This window comes from Leuresthes tenuis, unplaced genomic scaffold (genome assembly GCF_036924035.1).
Source record: "Leuresthes tenuis unplaced genomic scaffold, fLeuTen1.0.hap1 SCAF_13, whole genome shotgun sequence".
Taxonomy (NCBI): domain Eukaryota; kingdom Metazoa; phylum Chordata; class Actinopteri; order Atheriniformes; family Atherinopsidae; genus Leuresthes; species Leuresthes tenuis.
In genome coordinates this window covers 33,341,344-33,358,959 of record NW_027325367.1, presented here as the reverse complement: position 1 = coordinate 33,358,959, position 17,616 = coordinate 33,341,344, and the positions used below count along the sequence as shown (strand labels likewise).

General features: G+C 44.9%; 1 protein-coding gene across 5 annotated transcripts in view; it reads right to left on the bottom strand.

Annotated features, from left to right (window-relative positions):
• fynb (FYN proto-oncogene, Src family tyrosine kinase b) overlaps positions 1-17,616 on the bottom strand; it is a 64,971-nt gene that overhangs the window by 28,851 nt on the left and 18,504 nt on the right. For 4 of the 5 annotated variants that reach the window (XM_072362813.1, XM_072362812.1, XM_072362816.1 and 1 more), the window contains exon 2: positions 16,326-16,394. The exons of the other annotated variant lie outside the window; for it this stretch is intronic. The gene's annotated coding sequence lies outside the window, so the exon portion shown is untranslated. The remainder of the gene's footprint in view (positions 1-16,325; positions 16,395-17,616) is intronic. 5 annotated transcript variants of the gene reach the window in all.

Below are 17,616 nucleotides of genomic sequence, written 5' to 3'. Positions count from 1 at the left end.
ATTTATAATCTGTTATTTTGCTCATCAAGTGACTATCATTATATAAATAAAATCTGATTATTGATTCTACCCTGCATCTGCGTCCAGTGCTTTCCCGGATCGTGGCAGTGACAAGAAGCTGCGTACGTATGAAGCAGCGTCTGCACGTCTGTCTGTCACTGTTTGACAAATGCTGTTATATATTCACACACACGTGCGGTCGCAGATTCTGATGCTACGCGACCGGAAGTTGATCTGCACCGTGCGCACCGCTCCGTGTACATGAACGCGTTGCGTAGTTGTTCTGTTCCAGTTTCATCCAGCAGATGAAGGTGGAATGGATCCAATACGAGGCACAGACCGACGGGCTGATTCATCTGTTCACAGACAGAGAAAGAGTTCTGTTTCTGCTACTTTGCTTTCTCACAGAAGACACGAAACCAGTGACAAACCTTTGTAAGTTAGCCACGCCTCCGCAGGTAATCAGAGAGAACTGCTGGGACCGCTGGAGAGGTGCGTTTGGTTTGAGCACCTGAATAGCTGCAACATGAGAGTCTGATTGTATATTATCAGATGGAGCCTAACTGGGAAATTGATCTGAATCAGGATAAAAACTCACTTCTTCTTTCAGCCTCTCCCTTTATCGGGGGTCACCACAGCGAGTTGATCTCGCATCATTGATTTGGTACATGTTTTACGCCGGATGCCCCTCACCATTCATCCGGGCTTGGGACCGGCACTAGAAATACACTGGCTCGTGCTCCCCAGTGGCTGGACACTCACACTCACACCAAGAGACAATTTAGAGTCAACAATTAACCTGACATGCATGTTTTTGGGCGGTGGGAGGAAGCCGGAGAACCCACGCACACACACACCATTTTTATGTGGACTGTATGTTGGCATTAAATGAGAATTAGCACAGTATTTGTACTCTGCATCCTGTGAGCCAGTGTCAGCTCTTAACAGTTAGCTTCTCCTCTTCTCTGTTACCACACAAACTGCATCTTAAAACAGAATTCCCAACAACCACACTCATCCTCCAACAAGGCCAGTTTCACAGATTAAACTAAAGCAATGCCATTCTGCTCCAGAAGAACTTCCTCCACTGCCCATGCTCCAACTGTGCACCACGTTTCACTAAAAACAGACCGCTATCAAAGTGTTCATTTAAATGTGCTTCCGTGTGACTCGCCAGACAACAGATCAAGCCTCAAACAATGAGAGAAATGCAGCTCATCAGCATCGTGCTGACAGCATAACCTCCCTGTCAGACCACATGTGCAGCTCACAGCTGAGCGCTCAGCTGGTCGGGCTTCAGACAGGGAGACGTGCTGGGAGGCAATGCTCCTCAGCCAAATGTAGCTATGGTTTGTTTAAAAAGCTAGAAAAATTTAAATCTACCAGTAGGGATTGGCAGGTAATGACAGCTGTCTCTGTTCTCCTCTGTGAAACAGCTGCAGTTAGCAAACCACCATTTATATTCTCATTACCTTCGTCAGCTTTGTTGGAAAAAAACCCAAGCCTTAGATGCGGTTTCAGTTTTAGGCCTTTATTTTTAAATTTAAATCAATTCTGAGACACCGACACTGTGACAGTCTGAAAACTTTCCATCTATGTTCCATCTATGTTTCAGTCTTTTGAGCGTATGAGTATGTTCTCATTAATTTCTCTCACTAAGCTGTTGTGTCAGGCGATCAGGCGGGTGGCATCGGTGGGGGGGCACAGAAGAGACACCATGCAGGAGGAGTGGATGTGTCCACTGAGCCAATGAAAATGTGCCGTAGAGTTGCCCAATTTCTAATGGCCAGCAGGGGGCAACACACTGGTTGGGTGAAGAAGTCAGATTGTTTTCAAGTTTGTGAAAATAACTCGATTTCTCCCTTTTCCTCCACAAATGTGTTCATGGCTTCAATCTCCAGTTTGAAGTCTTCTTCAGTACAGTATGATGTTCATTTTCTAATGTATGCTTTATGATGTGGTTAACTTGTGATTCACATGTGACTACGGTTTGCAAAGTCTGCTGAATCTCAATCACATGCAGACAAGCATAAACACCTCAGCTGAGTCTTCTAAAGGTGACAGCTGGGCCGGCAGTATCTCAGGAGGAACAGCAGTTGTGTGCCAACCAGAGGGTTGGTGCTTTGACATGTCAAAGTATCACTTGGCAAAACACTAAACTCTACAAAAGTCAGACTTAAGTGGGTCTTAGAGGGTTTTTGGACCAATGTAAAAGGGCTAGTGTATGCAAGCTGAAATACAATCAAGCAGACAGAGACTGCAGACAGAGCACTAACAGTAAAGGAGGAGGATCACAGAGCTGGTTAACAACAGATGGTGGAATCCTGGACCTGGCAGCAGGAACAACTCTAACAGCTCTCTGCTCAGCTTTAAGACTATCCGGGCAGACAGAGACTGCAGACAGAGCGCTAACAGTAAAGGAGGAGGATCACAGAGCTGGTTAACAACAGATGGTGGAATCCTGGACCTGGCAGCAGGAACAACTCTAACAGCTCTCTGCTCAGCTTTAAGACTATCCGGGCAGACAGAGACTGCAGACAGAGCAGTAACAGTAAAGGAGGAGGATCACAGAGCTGGTTAACAACAGATGGTGGAATCCTGGACCTGGCTGCAGGAACAACTCTAACAGCTCTCTGCTCAGCTTTAAGACTATCCGGGCAGACAGAGACTGCAGACAGAGCGCTAACAGTAAAGGAGGAGGATCACAGAGCTGGTTAACAACAGATGGTGGAATCCTGGACCTGGCAGCAGGAACAACTCTAACAGCTCTCTGCTCAGCTTTAAGACTATCCGGGCAGACAGAGACTGCAGACAGAGCACTAACAGTAAAGGAGGAGGATCACAGAGCTGGTTAACAACAGATGGTGGAATCCTGGACCTGGCAGCAGGAACAACTCTAACAGCTCTCTGCTCAGCTTTAAGACTATCCGGGCAGACAGAGACTGCAGACAGAGCGCTAACAGTAAAGGAGGAGGATCACAGAGCTGGTTAACAACAGATGGTGGAATCCTGGACCTGGCTGCAGGAACAACTCTAACAGCTCTCTGCTCAGCTTTAAGACTATCCGGGCAGACAGAGACTGCAGACAGAGCGCTAACAGTAAAGGAGGAGGATCACAGAGCTGGTTAACAACAGATGGTGGAATCCTGGACCTGGCTGCAGGAACAACTCTGACAGCTCTCTGCTCAGCTTTAAGACTATCCGGGCAGACAGAGACTGCAGACAGAGCGCTAACAGTAAAGGAGGAGGATCACAGAGCTGGTTAACAACAGATGGTGGAATCCTGGACCTGGCTGCAGGAACAACTGTAACAACTCTCTGCTCAGCTTTAAGACTATCCGGGCAGACAGAGACTGCAGACAGAGCGCTAACAGTAAAGGAGGAGGATCACAGAGCTGGTTAACAACAGATGGTGGAATCCTGGACCTGGCTGCAGGAACAACTCTAACAGCTCTCTGCTCAGCTTTAAGACTATCCGGGCAGACAGAGACTGCAGACAGAGCGCTAACAGTAAAGGAGGAGGATCACAGAGCTGGTTAACAACAGATGGTGGAATCCTGGACCTGGCTGCAGGAACAACTGTAACAACTCTCTGCTCAGCTTTAAGACTATCCAGGCAGACAGAGACTGCAGACAGAGCGCTAACAGTAAAGGAGGAGGATCACAGAGCTGGTTAACAACAGATGGTGGAATCCCGGACCTGGGTTAGGGTTATGTTGTCTACTGAGAGAGCTCAACTGTGTTACCTGCTGACGCTAAATTGTTATCTGAGGATTGGAATGATAATCTTATAGATAGAAATCCCAGTTCAATGTTCCTCATAGCAGTGGAAGAAAAAGAATGAATAGATATGTAAATACAAAACAGCTGATTCAAATGAAATTGATATGACAGTTGTAAAAAAGGTCATTGAGTGGATTCTGAACCACTTACATACATCTGTAACTTATTCCAAACCGGAAAATTTCCTAACAACACGAAAATAGCTAAAATTGTGCCGCTGTAGAAAACTGGGGATAGACACCACTTCACAAATTACAGGCCAGTTTCTTTACTTCCACAATTCTCCAAAATTCTAGAAAAACTTTTCAATAGCAGATTAGACAAATTCATAAACAAACGCAAATTATTTTCTGACAGTAAATATGGATTTAGAGCAAACAGCTCAACATCACTGGCATTAACAATCAATTGAGGAGATCACAAACACTATAGATCACAAACTGCATTCAGCTGGAGTATGCATAGATCTCAAAAAAGCTTTTGATACAATAATCATAACATATTAATCAACAAACTTGAACGGTACGGGGTCAGGGATTCTCTACTATAGTCGGAGTTAAAACACTCCCTGGGTGTTAAAAAAATCCCCGGGTGTTTTCTCCTTACATGTCTGGCAGCTTGCACGGAAGATCCAGCGACCAGTAGCACCTGTTTTTGACTGCCACACTGTGCTGAAAACCATCCTTCTTCTGGCGAGCTCCATGCTATTCTGGGGACATTCCACTCTCCATCGTTTGGCTGTAGGCAATAGTGGGAGTTCTTCTTGTTCTTCTTTCACTGTTCCTACTTCTCCAGGTGACTCGGAATCTCTTCCTCGTATGGGACGGTGGACCGCAGGTTTAAACATTCCCAAGTCATTGGAAGTCCGCGAACCCACAGTAATCAAAGGCCCCAAATTCTCCTCTTCCTCATCGAGCTGATACAGACAGAGGTCGTCTGCATCAGACTGGAACACAACCTCATCTTCCTCATCGAGCTGATACAGACAGAGGTCGTCTGCATCAGACTGGAACACAACCTCATCTTCCTCATCGAGTCTGATACAGACAGAGGTCGTCTGCATCAGACTGGAACACAACCTCATCTTCCTCATCGAGCTGATACAGACAGAGGTCGTCTGCATCAGACTCGAACACAACCTCATCTTCCTCATCGAGTCTGATACAGACAGAGGTCGTCTGCATCAGACTGGAACACAATCTCATCTTCCTCATCGAGTCTGATACAGACAGAGGTCGTCTGCATCAGACTGGAACACAATCTCATCTTCCTCATCGAGTCTGATACAGACAGAGGTCGTCTGCATCAGACTGGAACACAATCTCATCTTCCTCATCGAGTCTGATACAGACAGAGGTCGTCTGCATCAGACTGGAACACAATCTCCTCTTCCTCATCGAGCTGATACAGACAGAGGTCGTCTGCATCAGACTGGAACACAACCTCATCTTCCTCATCGAGTCTGATACAGACAGAGGTCGTCTGCATCAGACTGGAACACAACCTCATCTTCCTCATCGAGCTGATACAGACAGAGGTCGTCTGCATCAGACTGGAACACAACCTCATCTTCCTCATCGAGTCTGATACAGACAGAGGTCGTCTGCATCAGACTGGAACACAACCTCATCTTCCTCATCGAGCTGATACAGACAGAGGTCGTCTGCATCAGACTGGAACACAACCTCATCTTCCTCATCGAGCTGATACAGACAGAGGTCGTCTGCATCAGACTGGAACACAACCTCATCTTCCTCATCGAGTCTGATACAGACAGAGGTCGTCTGCATCAGACTGGAACACAACCTCATCTTCCTCATCGAGTCTGATACAGACAGAGGTCGTCTGCATCAGACTGGAACACAACCTCATCTTCCTCATCGAGCTGATACAGACAGAGGTCGTCTGCATCAGACTGGAACACAACCTCATCTTCCTCATCGAGCTGATACAGACAGAGGTCGTCTGCATCAGACTGGAACACAACCTCATCTTCCTCATCGAGCTGATACAGACAGAGGTCGTCTGCATCAGACTGGAACACAACCTCATCTTCCTCATCGAGCTGATACAGACAGAGGTCGTCTGCATCAGACTGGAACACAACCTCATCTTCCTCATTGAGCTGATACAGACAGAGGTCGTCTGCATCAGACTGGAACACAACCTCATCTTCCTCATCGAGCTGATACAGACAGAGGTCGTCTGCATCAGACTGGAACACAACCTCATCTTCCTCATCGAGCTGATACAGACAGAGGTCGTCTGCATCAGACTGGAACACAACCTCATCTTCCTCATCGAGCTGATACAGACAGAGGTCGTCTGCATCAGACTGGAACACAACCTCATCTTCCTCATCGAGCTGATACAGACAGAGGTCGTCTGCATCAGACTGGAACACAATCTCATCTTCCTCATCGAGTCTGATACAGACAGAGGTCGTCTGCATCAGACTGGAACACAACCTCATCTTCCTCATCGAGCTGATACAGACAGAGGTCGTCTGCATCAGACTGGAACACAACCTCATCTTCCTCATCGAGCTAATACAGACGGAGGTCGTCTGCATCAGACTGGAACACAACCTCATCTTCCTCATCGAGCTGATACAGACAGAGGTCGTCTGCATCAGACTGGAACACAACCTCATCTTCCTCATCGAGCTGATACAGACAGAGGTCGTCTGCATCAGACTGGAACACAACCTCATCTTCCTCATCGAGCTAATACAGACAGAGGTCGTCTGCATCAGACTGGAACACAACCTCATCTTCCTCATCGAGCTGATACAGACAGAGGTCGTCTGCATCAGACTGGAACACAACCTCATCTTCCTCATCGAGCTGATACAGACAGAGGTCGTCTGCATCAGACTGGAACACAACCTCATCTTCCTCATCGAGCTGATACAGACAGAGGTCGTCTGCATCAGACTGGAACACAACCTCATCTTCCTCATCGAGCTGATACAGACAGAGGTCGTCTGCATCAGACTCGAACACAACCTCATCTTCCTCATCGAGATGTTCTCAAATGTTGACAGGTTCCTTCCTAAAAATGAACTGTTCTATTATTTCCAGACATTCATCGGATATATTTCTCACAACCACTTGACCTAAACAAGCACACACCCCTCCCCACTCCTAACATCCTCTCAGGTCAAAGGTCACCTGTTAAAAGTTTGAGTAAAGGGGCTTTCTTTTCTCTCTTGGGACCAGCCCTGGCATCAGCGGTGGCTGCGTATTACTATGAATAGGCACAAAGAAACCACTGGTGTTTAAAGGAGCCCTGTAGTGGTGTCTGGCCTTGTGGGGCGCAGAAAGCAAATCATTTTAAAGAACAAGTACAGATTAATCTATTACGACATGAAGCAAGAGATGTTAGAGTGCTGGAAAAAGAAATGACAGTGCTGGGCTCGCAGATCAACATTTCAAGTGCTGCTTTTAAGTTCTTTTAAGGAAACGCAAAGGCAAGCCTGACTATCAAGACATCCTCACATTAATGTGCATCTCCTGAGGTTGCAGCAATACTGAATGAATACCCCACAGGAAACAGAGGAAACAAAGCATTGTTACTGCGCACTGCTGCCATTTCCCCAAGTCCACAAGATTCAGAGAGGCACAACAAGAACAAGTGGAGTCAGGCTCATGCTTTCGATCTAATACCATCACTAAAAAAAAGTATATCCAGAATCCTACAGCTTATACACTGAGGAACAAAAAGATTCTGACCACATCTGTCTAACAAACACTTCCACTCTTCCTTGGCCCATCTATACTAGCAGTAACATTTTTACACATAAGAATAGAACATATTATACACAAAGGCTAATCTTTAAAAGTAAAAATGTCAAAGAAAACACACAAACACAGAGTAGGAACGTGCAAAAGGTCAAATCTGACAGAAAAAACCTAAGCAATTCAACTTGTGGGCGGTGCACCTTCCTGTAAATGTGCAGATGCACAGCAGGTGCAACACTGCCGGGCAGAGAAGATCTTAGAGTCTTAGATATAGCTATGTCAGCAGCATCATTACAGGCTGCTTGCAGGATGTGGTTAAAAGTTTCACAGACACATTGAGGAGTGTAAAGTTTCCATTCACTGTGAGAGCTGTGTAATTATATGGCTCAGTCCCAGAATGCTGAAAACAGAAACCGAGTTCTTCCACTTAGATGATGGCAGTTTTTCTGATGAAGAGTCCCACACCAGGTCAACCACTGCTTCAATAAATGGGACAAGGGCGCATCCGTGTTCCGTCCTATTCTCTGCCTTTCATCGATGCAGCTTCTTCTCTGTGACCCCCCCATCCAGTTAGATTTCATAACTTAAATTCTATCATATTTGTCCTGTTTTTTTTTTTAATTGCTGCTTTTTAAGGTGAAAAATAATGACTTTGCATATTTATTTACTTCCAAAGCAACTCATCTACAGGGCTTTCATATTCATATTAAAATGAAGTAAGTCACATAAATATGGCTCAGTAGTCTACACTATTGTCTTCCAGAGCCATACACAGTCAGAATTATTGAAGTTATGTTTGTGACATGCTATCGTTTAATTATCATTAAAACATGTAGAAAGTAAAGAATGATGAACACACATTTACTCGTTTAAAAAGGCTTGAGTTGTTAAAGAAGACATTTTTCACCTGGGATGCTATAAAAATGCTCCATGTCTGAACAACGGTGCCTTGGTGTTTTAAAGTCTGCTGCCATAAAGCGAATAACTGAGGAAAAACAACATCATCCGCATCGAGCATGAAGGCAGGATAGCTGTGATAAAAACTGGATTCATGGCGGCCACTCATCACTGACCTAACGCACTGATATGTCTCTCCAACCCAGTTGCTATGTTACCACGTTGCAGAGCACAGTGAGAACTGTGGGTCTTTGCTCTGCTGCCAGCTGCAAGCCAACAGAGCGTGTGGAGGGGAAGCCATGACAGCTGAAGAGCCTGGGAGCGCTGGAGGAGGACCAGGGATGAGTTCGACAGGAGGCGATACAGCTGCAGCCTGAGTAGATCACCGTTCCCCCCCACACTGAGCGGCAGCACCCAGACTCAGTCACGCCCCCACTGCTCGCCATGTCCAAAGAGGATAGCGTTGGGGCAGGGGATAATCTTAAGAGCTAATCTGTCTTCGTCTTTGCTTGGCTTATATGCATGAACACACATGCACTCATATTCCAGGCATCCAGAGGTAAAAAAAAGTTTGGGCACCCCTAAACATTTGAGTCCTCAGGTAAATGTTAGCACTTTCACCTATTTAAGTAGTTAATCACAAGATCACACAGGAAACAGTGCACTTTACAGTTAAAGCTGTAGTAGGCAGAATCATTTAAGTTGGAAAATAAATCCTGTAGCAATTTGTAATCCAACAACAGCACTGCGTCCTCTGGGGGCTGTTTCAGCCTGCAGAGATCTCCATCCCATGTGTCACAGGTCATGTCAGACAGAGGCATTGCTATTGCCTGCACATGCATGCGTTTGGAGTTGAAAGCCAGAAGAATGTTTCTCCCTCCAAGTCAATGCATCTTCTGGAAACAATGTGCAGGTTCATATTTTTTAATCAAACGGAGACTCTGGGTCACCATTGTTTTTTTTCTTGCTTAGTTTTCTTGGAACTGTAACACAGTAATGTGAGAGTAATGTAATGTGAATCAGCACATTGCACAGAGCCAGTGTGGCAGCAACAGCACAATAGGAGCCTGTCAGAGTGGGTGAAAACAGACCAAAACCGAGTCAGATACAAGCTGTGTTTTAAAATGAGAACTATGGGCAAACCATTTTAGTCAATTAATTTTAAAAAACATGAATGTAAAAGATAGAGCAGTGAAGAAAAATGAAAAAAAATGTTCAGGCTGATCGGATGAGAAGCTCGTGTTAAAATGTCATTCATGCAAGAAAAAAAGGCTGTTCATGGGTAGTGATGTTAATACAAATGTTATTTGAGTCCCATAGAAACTGTCTGCTGGTAAAAACACAAGCAAAACATCCTTATTATGTCTCACTGTGCAGCAGAGGCTTCTGCATTTCTCCTGTTTATTTGATAAAGAGGGAGTCACAGCAGGGAGGAGGAAGCAGTCAGCAGCATGGCTACATGCTCCAACAGAGGAAAGGTGATAAAAGTACACGTTTTCTACTTTTACCGTTTACCCATATCCCCTCATTTCCTCCATTTTACTGTAAAGGTTGACGAGAGACTGTTGCTAAAGCTAACATTAGCTCACAGGCTACTGACAGCTCATATTAAACGCCCTTCTCACTTGCTGCACAGTGAGGGAAAGTCAGAAAAAGGTGTACAAGTGTCACTGTGCTGTCACATCATTCACTGAAGAGCTTGCTCTCTTTCTCCACACGTGAATGAGTGAGTCAGTCACTGGCAGCCACTGGCAGCCACTGGCAGCCACTGGCAGCCACTGGCAGTCACTGGCAGTTACTGGCAGTCACTGGCAGTTACTGGCAGTTACTGGCAGTCACTGGCAGTTACTGGCAGTTACTGGCAGTCACTGGCAGCCACTGGCCTTCTGGACATCTGTCACACCATGAGTTTCTAATATTGAACTTTTTCACAATATTGTCATTTTCATTTCTGTAAGTCAATCTGCTTAACTGGTAATATATTTGCCACCCCTCTTTGAAGGGTCTTTATCTGGTGTATAGTTGACATATTTTCAAATACCTCAGTAGTATCATGCCTTGTGTGAAAGCTGAGCAAGATGGATTTTAGTTTCCAGTGCTATATTTGTCTTAATGTCTGTCAACAGACAGGTTGAGGTGCCATTCTCCTCCACCCATCAGCAGCTGTAAATCAGCTGAGCAGCGGGCCTCTCCCAGCGGTCAAAACACTGGTTAAAGTAGCATCAACTCCTGCAGGGCGGCTCATTAAGCTGCTGGCTCATTCCCTAACGACCCCATGGGCAGCATATGGCTGCAGCCCAACAGACGCCCTATCCTTGCCCCCTTTCTAAATAAACCCACTGCGCCACTAAACCGCCAACATGTGGGGGACTGATGAAAACTGTGGCCGATTACTGCTCCATACAGAGTGCAACATTAAAAGTGCTTTCTTCTTGGTGTTTAAAAAAAATGTGAAGCACTTAATAACCCAGAGCCAGTAAATTAGTAGATAAGCCATAATGACAAAGCTGAGCAGGAACACAGAGCTTTGACAGTCCACGTGTTGAATCTGCAGCTCTGTGAGGTGATCTTCATGCCCCATGAGATTTAAAGCTCTCTGCCGCAGTGGTTTTCTTTGTGAGATCAAGATGTTCTTGCTTGGTTGGATTAGATTATTTGTAAACCAGAAATGTTTCTGAATGAGGTTCTCAGCCTTGCCAAGACTGAATGAAAGACTAGGTTGTTGGCCTCGTTGCAACCATGTCCATAATAAGCTCATCAAAGAGTGAAGGAAAGCCTGCTACACCCAGAGCCTCTCGCAGCTCCAGTGACCGCGTATCGTGTTAAAGTCTAAAACCTGTCAACCAGGACCTACAGCTGCTGTTGGTCAGATTGTTTGATTTAACACTTTTTTTTTTTTTAAAACTGCCAAATAAAATTAATTTTCTTCTGGCCATATGGTGCCTACTCACTAATGTACAGCCAGGAAGCTCTTCTACAGCTAACTGATGAAGTCTCCCAGTTTTTGTGAAAAATACTTTTGTGCTATAACATGTATGCCAGATTAACAGGAAAGACAAGAAGGTGTAGCGATGGTGTAGTGATAAAGCAACATAAAATAGACACACATCTGTCAAGAGGATGTAGGAAACATGGGAATAGGATGAGTCATTTAACAGTTCCAACGTAGTCATTAGCATGCTTGGTTGACAGTGGGTTGTTTAGCAAATTCAGTTGAACAGGATGAGGTTATGGCACTGTACTGTCTGTATCGTATGATCTCACACACACACACAGACACACACACACCTACATCCTGCAAGCAGCACACAGCTGAAGCAGCAGCATTCAACACACTGAACCCAGACTTAATCAAACAGACAAGCAGCATGAGTTGATTCAGTGAGAGGTCATCAAACCGTGTTTCCTACAACTCATGAAAGAGAAGGCAAGAAAATCTAAAGAATTTTCTGTACAGGTGTGAATTAAAACTATCTGGAACATGTGGTACATGCCTCCCCTCTCATTTTGGGAAGTTTAGGAAAGGATAGCCTTTGCATCATAGGCAGGCCTTGAGGTTTAGCTTTTTCATGCCCTTAAGAAGAGTGCATGATAAGTTTTACTAAAACGTGCATCTGTAAACTATGAAATAACAGAAATTCTGACATTTTGTGCAAATGAGGGGCAATCTCTTCACTTTAGGATCAAAATGAAATGATAATAATTCCTGTTTACTTTCATCATCGTTTTGTGGAGGCCTACATGGCACGATGAAACCTCTCACACAGTCCGTTGCCCTGCGGGTTGTATGCCGTAGTGCGGTGAAGCGCCACCCCCAGGTGCTCGGCGACTGCAGTCCAGTGCTCCGATGTGAACTTTGGGCCCCTGTCGGAGGTAATGTGCCGAACCGGGCAATCCTGGACGCGATGAATGCCCTGGCCACCTGACGTAGTTGAGGACAGGGGAATTGCTTCTGGCCACCTGGTGGTCCTGTCCACCATCTTCATACCATCAGGCAAACTGGGATTCCCAATGGAACCACAGTCTCTGGGCAACACTGACATTTCAGTGCATAGCTGCACAGCCCACACTGGCGTACTCATTATCATGAAGGTAACCAACCAGAGGAAGAGAAGAGCCAACATTCAACTCTGGAGCTCTGAAGCAATCACAAGTATGTGTCTATAAATGTCTGAAATAATGTGGGGATCGTTACCTCTCCACAGTCTCATTTCGCTTTCTGCTCAAAGCAGACACACTTCCAGACAAAGAGGAGTGCGAGTTATACAGCGTGATTGGAATTAGTGACTCATTTGCCATTTAGATACAACCAACCAGCAAGCCCCCCCCCCCCCCCCCCCTCCACATACACCAGCTTCATGTTTCCACAGTAAGGTAGCCTTGATTTGCCAACGATGCAAAGCTTCCTGTGACACCATGATGCTACTAACTGTGACATTTCTTCCATTTCACCACCACCACGCAGTTAAGAAAAGGCTGAGTCACAGCCCAAACTGTGACTCAGATCTGCAACAAACCCACGCTGCAGGCTCCAACGCCATGCACCAAGACATGTACAAACACCGCTGGAAACTATAGCACAAAGAAAAAAGAAGCTATTAGTACAGTGATGACTGAGCCTGCATCATGAATACACCTGCTATGAATGTCACATACTCAGGTGACTCCAGTTTCCAGTGAAAATCTCCTTGTTCAGCCGTTTCCATGAACCTAACCAACTAGGTCATGAAATCTATCCCCAAAACCCTATTTTCATTTAAAGTGGTGTTGGTTGTTCTACTTTGTCAGGCTGCTGAAACCAGGTTGTTCCAAACCAATTGTCACACTTTAAGGGAAGCTGGAGTGAAATGAAACCTGATCAGTCAAGACTCACTCAGTGGGTCTACATAATGAGATTAGCTGGATTACAGCTATGGTTGGGTTCTGCTCCTTATCTAAGGGTAATTCTCCTTGGATATATGGCGGTGAATGAATGGAATCACTGGCACAAAGCATGTCATACCCCGGTACCATAGGTGGCGCTGTCCCCATTTCAGCTATCACTAATAGAGCCACTTCCTGTTGACGTCTTCACCGCCAACAACAACAAACTCAGGCATTCAGAAAGATGGAGAACGCAGAGCGAGATGAAGCTGCGTCCCTCTCCATCTGTGATGAGCTGCTTATGGCACAGACGATGCACAACGGCGCATTCTCCATCGCGTTGTTTCTTTCTTTCTGACGACAACAACAGTAATATCGTGTCCTTCCACTTACGGGTGACGATCGCGGGAAAAAATCTGGAGCATGTGCAGAACGCTCGATCCAATTCACCACGTTCTTCTGCTGTCTTCATGCACGTTTGAATCGAGTTATCTCGGGGTTATAATCCGATCGTGAGTAACCCGATCCGATCCGTTTTTTTGTCAGATTAAGGTGAATAATGAACTGAATAACTCAGTCTTATTGTAATTTAGCCTTTAATTCGATCCGATGACACCGACTGTGTCTTGGCCTCAAAACAGATTGCAGAAGAAATGAAGTTAATAACGAGTTGCTGTGTAAATAAATCACTGTGTTCTTGACTGAGCCGTGAATCATAAGGTGTCACAGACTGTTGATGTTTTTAAAAAGAGGCTCAAGACTCACCTTTTTAATCAGGCTTTTATTTGATTTCTTTATTCCTTTTAATCAAACTTTTTATCATATTCAATTTTTGTTCTATATTATTTTAATTTGATGTTTTAAGTCCATGTTTTAATTTCACGAGCCTTTTATCTATTTTGTTCATTTTACACCTTTTTATATTATTTTACTGTTTTAGTCTTTCAGTTTTTAGCTCCAGTGTTTCCTCATGGGGGACCTATCACACTGGGAGCTGCTTTTTGTCCACTGATGGGGGGCTGTTCTGTGGACTCCGGGTGGCTGGAGGACTCTGCACCTTGGTGTGGGGTCTCTTGTCTGCCCGGGTCGGGACTCAGTGTGGTCGGTCCCCCCCCCCAAGGTGGCTTTTCCCCTGCCTCAGGTCTGGGTGCCCGGCCATGTCTCTCTGAAATAGGTGCAGTGGGTCTGAGCTTGTGCGTGTGTGTGGGTCTGTCTGTTTGTCTCTGTTTCTCTCTGGGTATTCATGGGGGTGGGTGGGTTGGTATGTTCTATCATTGTTGTTTATAGCCTCTGTGAGGCACTTTGTGTTGCTTTTAAAGCATGAAAGGTGCCATATAAATTTGATTTGATTTGACAGAAGAGGTGAATGCTATTCTTTGTAATATATTCCCACATGTTGGCGTCTTCTCTTTTAAATGTCCTGGTAACTTAATCAAACAGGAACACAGAGCTCTTAACAATTCAAAGTGCCATCAAGGCTCTGTAAGCAGCTTTCTTCGGTTCAGCACATCAACGACCAGACAAACACTGAAGCAGTGAAACAGCTGTTGCTAAACCATTCCAGTCAGGACCTCTGTGCAAATGGTAAATGGACTTGTACTTGTACAGCGCTTTTCTAACTGACCACTCAAAGCGCTTCACTACATGCCGCATTCACCCCACTCACACACATTCACACAGCACGTCTTAAGATACACATAACTACGTGCTTTCTAATCATCTAATCATTCACACACATTCATACCCCCAATGATACACTGGGGGGGCAACGTGGGGTTCAGTGTCTTGCCGGGGAAGCCAGAGTCAAACCACCGACCTTCCGATTGGTGGGCGACTGCTCTTCCTCCTGAGACCTTTCTGTCTTTAGTGTTTTGCTTTTGAGGTGATGCAGGGTGGATCCCTTTGCTTTGTTAACAGAAGAAAATTTGGTCAGGAACCTACTGTTCAACACAGTTTTCTGAATTAATGATGACATGATATGTTTGTCTTGCTTCCTTTCCCCAAAGCAAACTGAAATGTGGGTTTTGTGTGTTAAGGTAAAACATAAATGCACTCCAACTTTGCACTGTTAACGGGTATTCTGCAGGTGTAACTAACTACAGTCAAAATTACAGTGGATCTTGATTCAATAGCAATAATTCTAATCTAGAGCAGAGCCGGATCAAAAGGAGGATAAAAAGCCATCTATTCTCCTTTCCAGCACTCTTCCATACATGGTGGATGCTCATTAGGACTGCTTTAGATCAGTCCAATGCTCCTATTCTTCAGTGCTGATCATTGATCATTGTGCACTTCCATATTGAACGCATCATAACCAGTGAATTAACTCATTTTAAGAAACTTCTAAACCTGTATACACTGACTTTAAACAGCTACTGCAGCAGCCCTGACACTCTACTCTGATTAACAGAAGCAAAAGCTGTGCTCCTGTTGACCGGAGAGAACTAATCTGACACTGGTCCTGTTCTGTTCCACTCTAACCAAGCAGGGACCTGTGGATTAGGAGATAACAGAAACAGAAATCTTCTATCTGCTGCAGTTTTAGCCATAAATCTAACACACGCACAAACAGGAACTGGTTGAGTTAGAGCTGAGGAGGGGATGCAGCGTGTTCTGACTGACCTCATTAACTCCCGGGGGAATGCTATGGGCTGACCTTACTGCTGCACTGCGGATTGAATGTGGCAGCAGCAGAAACCGAGGCTGGGCTCATGAAGGACTAGAACACTTGAGCTTTTAGCTGGTTGTATGACCTGAAGGCCAAAACTGAAACTACGAGAATATGCCACTCCAGTGAGAACAAGACACTTAATGTGTGTGTGCCAGCCCAGTTATCTATGACCCATATCCCTTTAAAGACAATGAAAATTCTCTAGAATCAGCAGTTCAGCCATGTGTAGCTACAATGTGCATTTCAGACTATCTGCACATGGCACTGCACATGCATGTGAATAAACATGCCATGAATCCATCTGCAAGTATGTGGGGTTACAAACGTGTGTGAGACGGTATGCGTTCATGGAGTGGGACGAGTCATACCTCTGGTTTTCAGCGTATCAGGGTCTTTATTTCCTCCACATTGCTTTGCATGCCGCCAAAACACCGACCCTGCGGGACACAGGACACTCAATTATTCAGTGTTGCATTCGATTCAACAGGAATATCAAATGCAGCTGCATTTTTGAAAAATGAAAAAAATGTTTGGGATGGCATCGAGGCTCAGTCTATTAGCACGGCTGCTTTGACCTCTTCTCAGTGTGAAAATGGCTTATTCTAAATACAGATGATACAAAGACAGAAGAAGTTGGTGAACACAGATTTGTTCAGCTTGGATGAAAAGATAAATATATATTCTAAATTAAAATAACCCTTACTGACACAGAGACATGGCAGCACTGTGACTGTAATGTTTCATTTATTACACGTGGCCCCATTTCCCTGCCTCCGCAGCATCCATTCATTTAAGCAGGTGTGAATGGGACAGCGTTATTAAATGCAGGGTTTCACACGGAGGCTTGAAAAAACAAAAAAGCACTCAGTACCATCTGGCAGTGGACTTTCATCCACAGAAGCATTCTTTGAAACGAAAGTTGTTCAGTTTACAGGTAAAGAAAAGAGTTAATATCAGACATTTTTCAAAATAAGCTCTAAAGGTACCTCTAATCCACCTCAGCTGATGCATTCATGTGTGCATGTCAGGAGCCTGAACACATCACCGTTCCATCACAGGGCCAACACACACAACCATACACACTGATGGAAGTGGGGGGGTGCAACTTCCTGCCGTCAGTGGCTGAACACACGAACATGCACTAGTGAGGGAGGTCAACTCGTGCTTCAGTGTGTTTCTGACAAAAGGTGCACAGCAGCGATGTTAAGGATGAGAAAAATAAAGTAGCTTTTTAAACATTAGAGCAAAGAAAAGTTCTTTAAAGTCCCCAAAAGTCATTCATACTTCTACATATTACGGGCTCTTTGAGTATTTAAAATGGAGAGTCAAGAGGAATTTAAAGTTTTACAAATCTTGTTTATTTCTTTCAATTAGCAGATGAAATCATACTTCATCCCATTCTGCTGTTCTACTCTTCAGTCGTCACTAAAACAGAAGAGCAATAGAGTTTCAGTAATGGCTGCATTCAGCTGATGCTTTCATTCACTCCAACAACAGAAGAAGAGCTTTGGAAGTCTGGGAGAAAAAGGTGTGGGATCAGGATTTAACTCGAAAGCATGGCAATTCCTCTTTACAAGACGAGTTTCTGCCAGCAGGCATGGATAAACTTTACAGAGGCTGCCAGCTCTCTCACTGACAGCAGAACCAACAGCGGGGTCA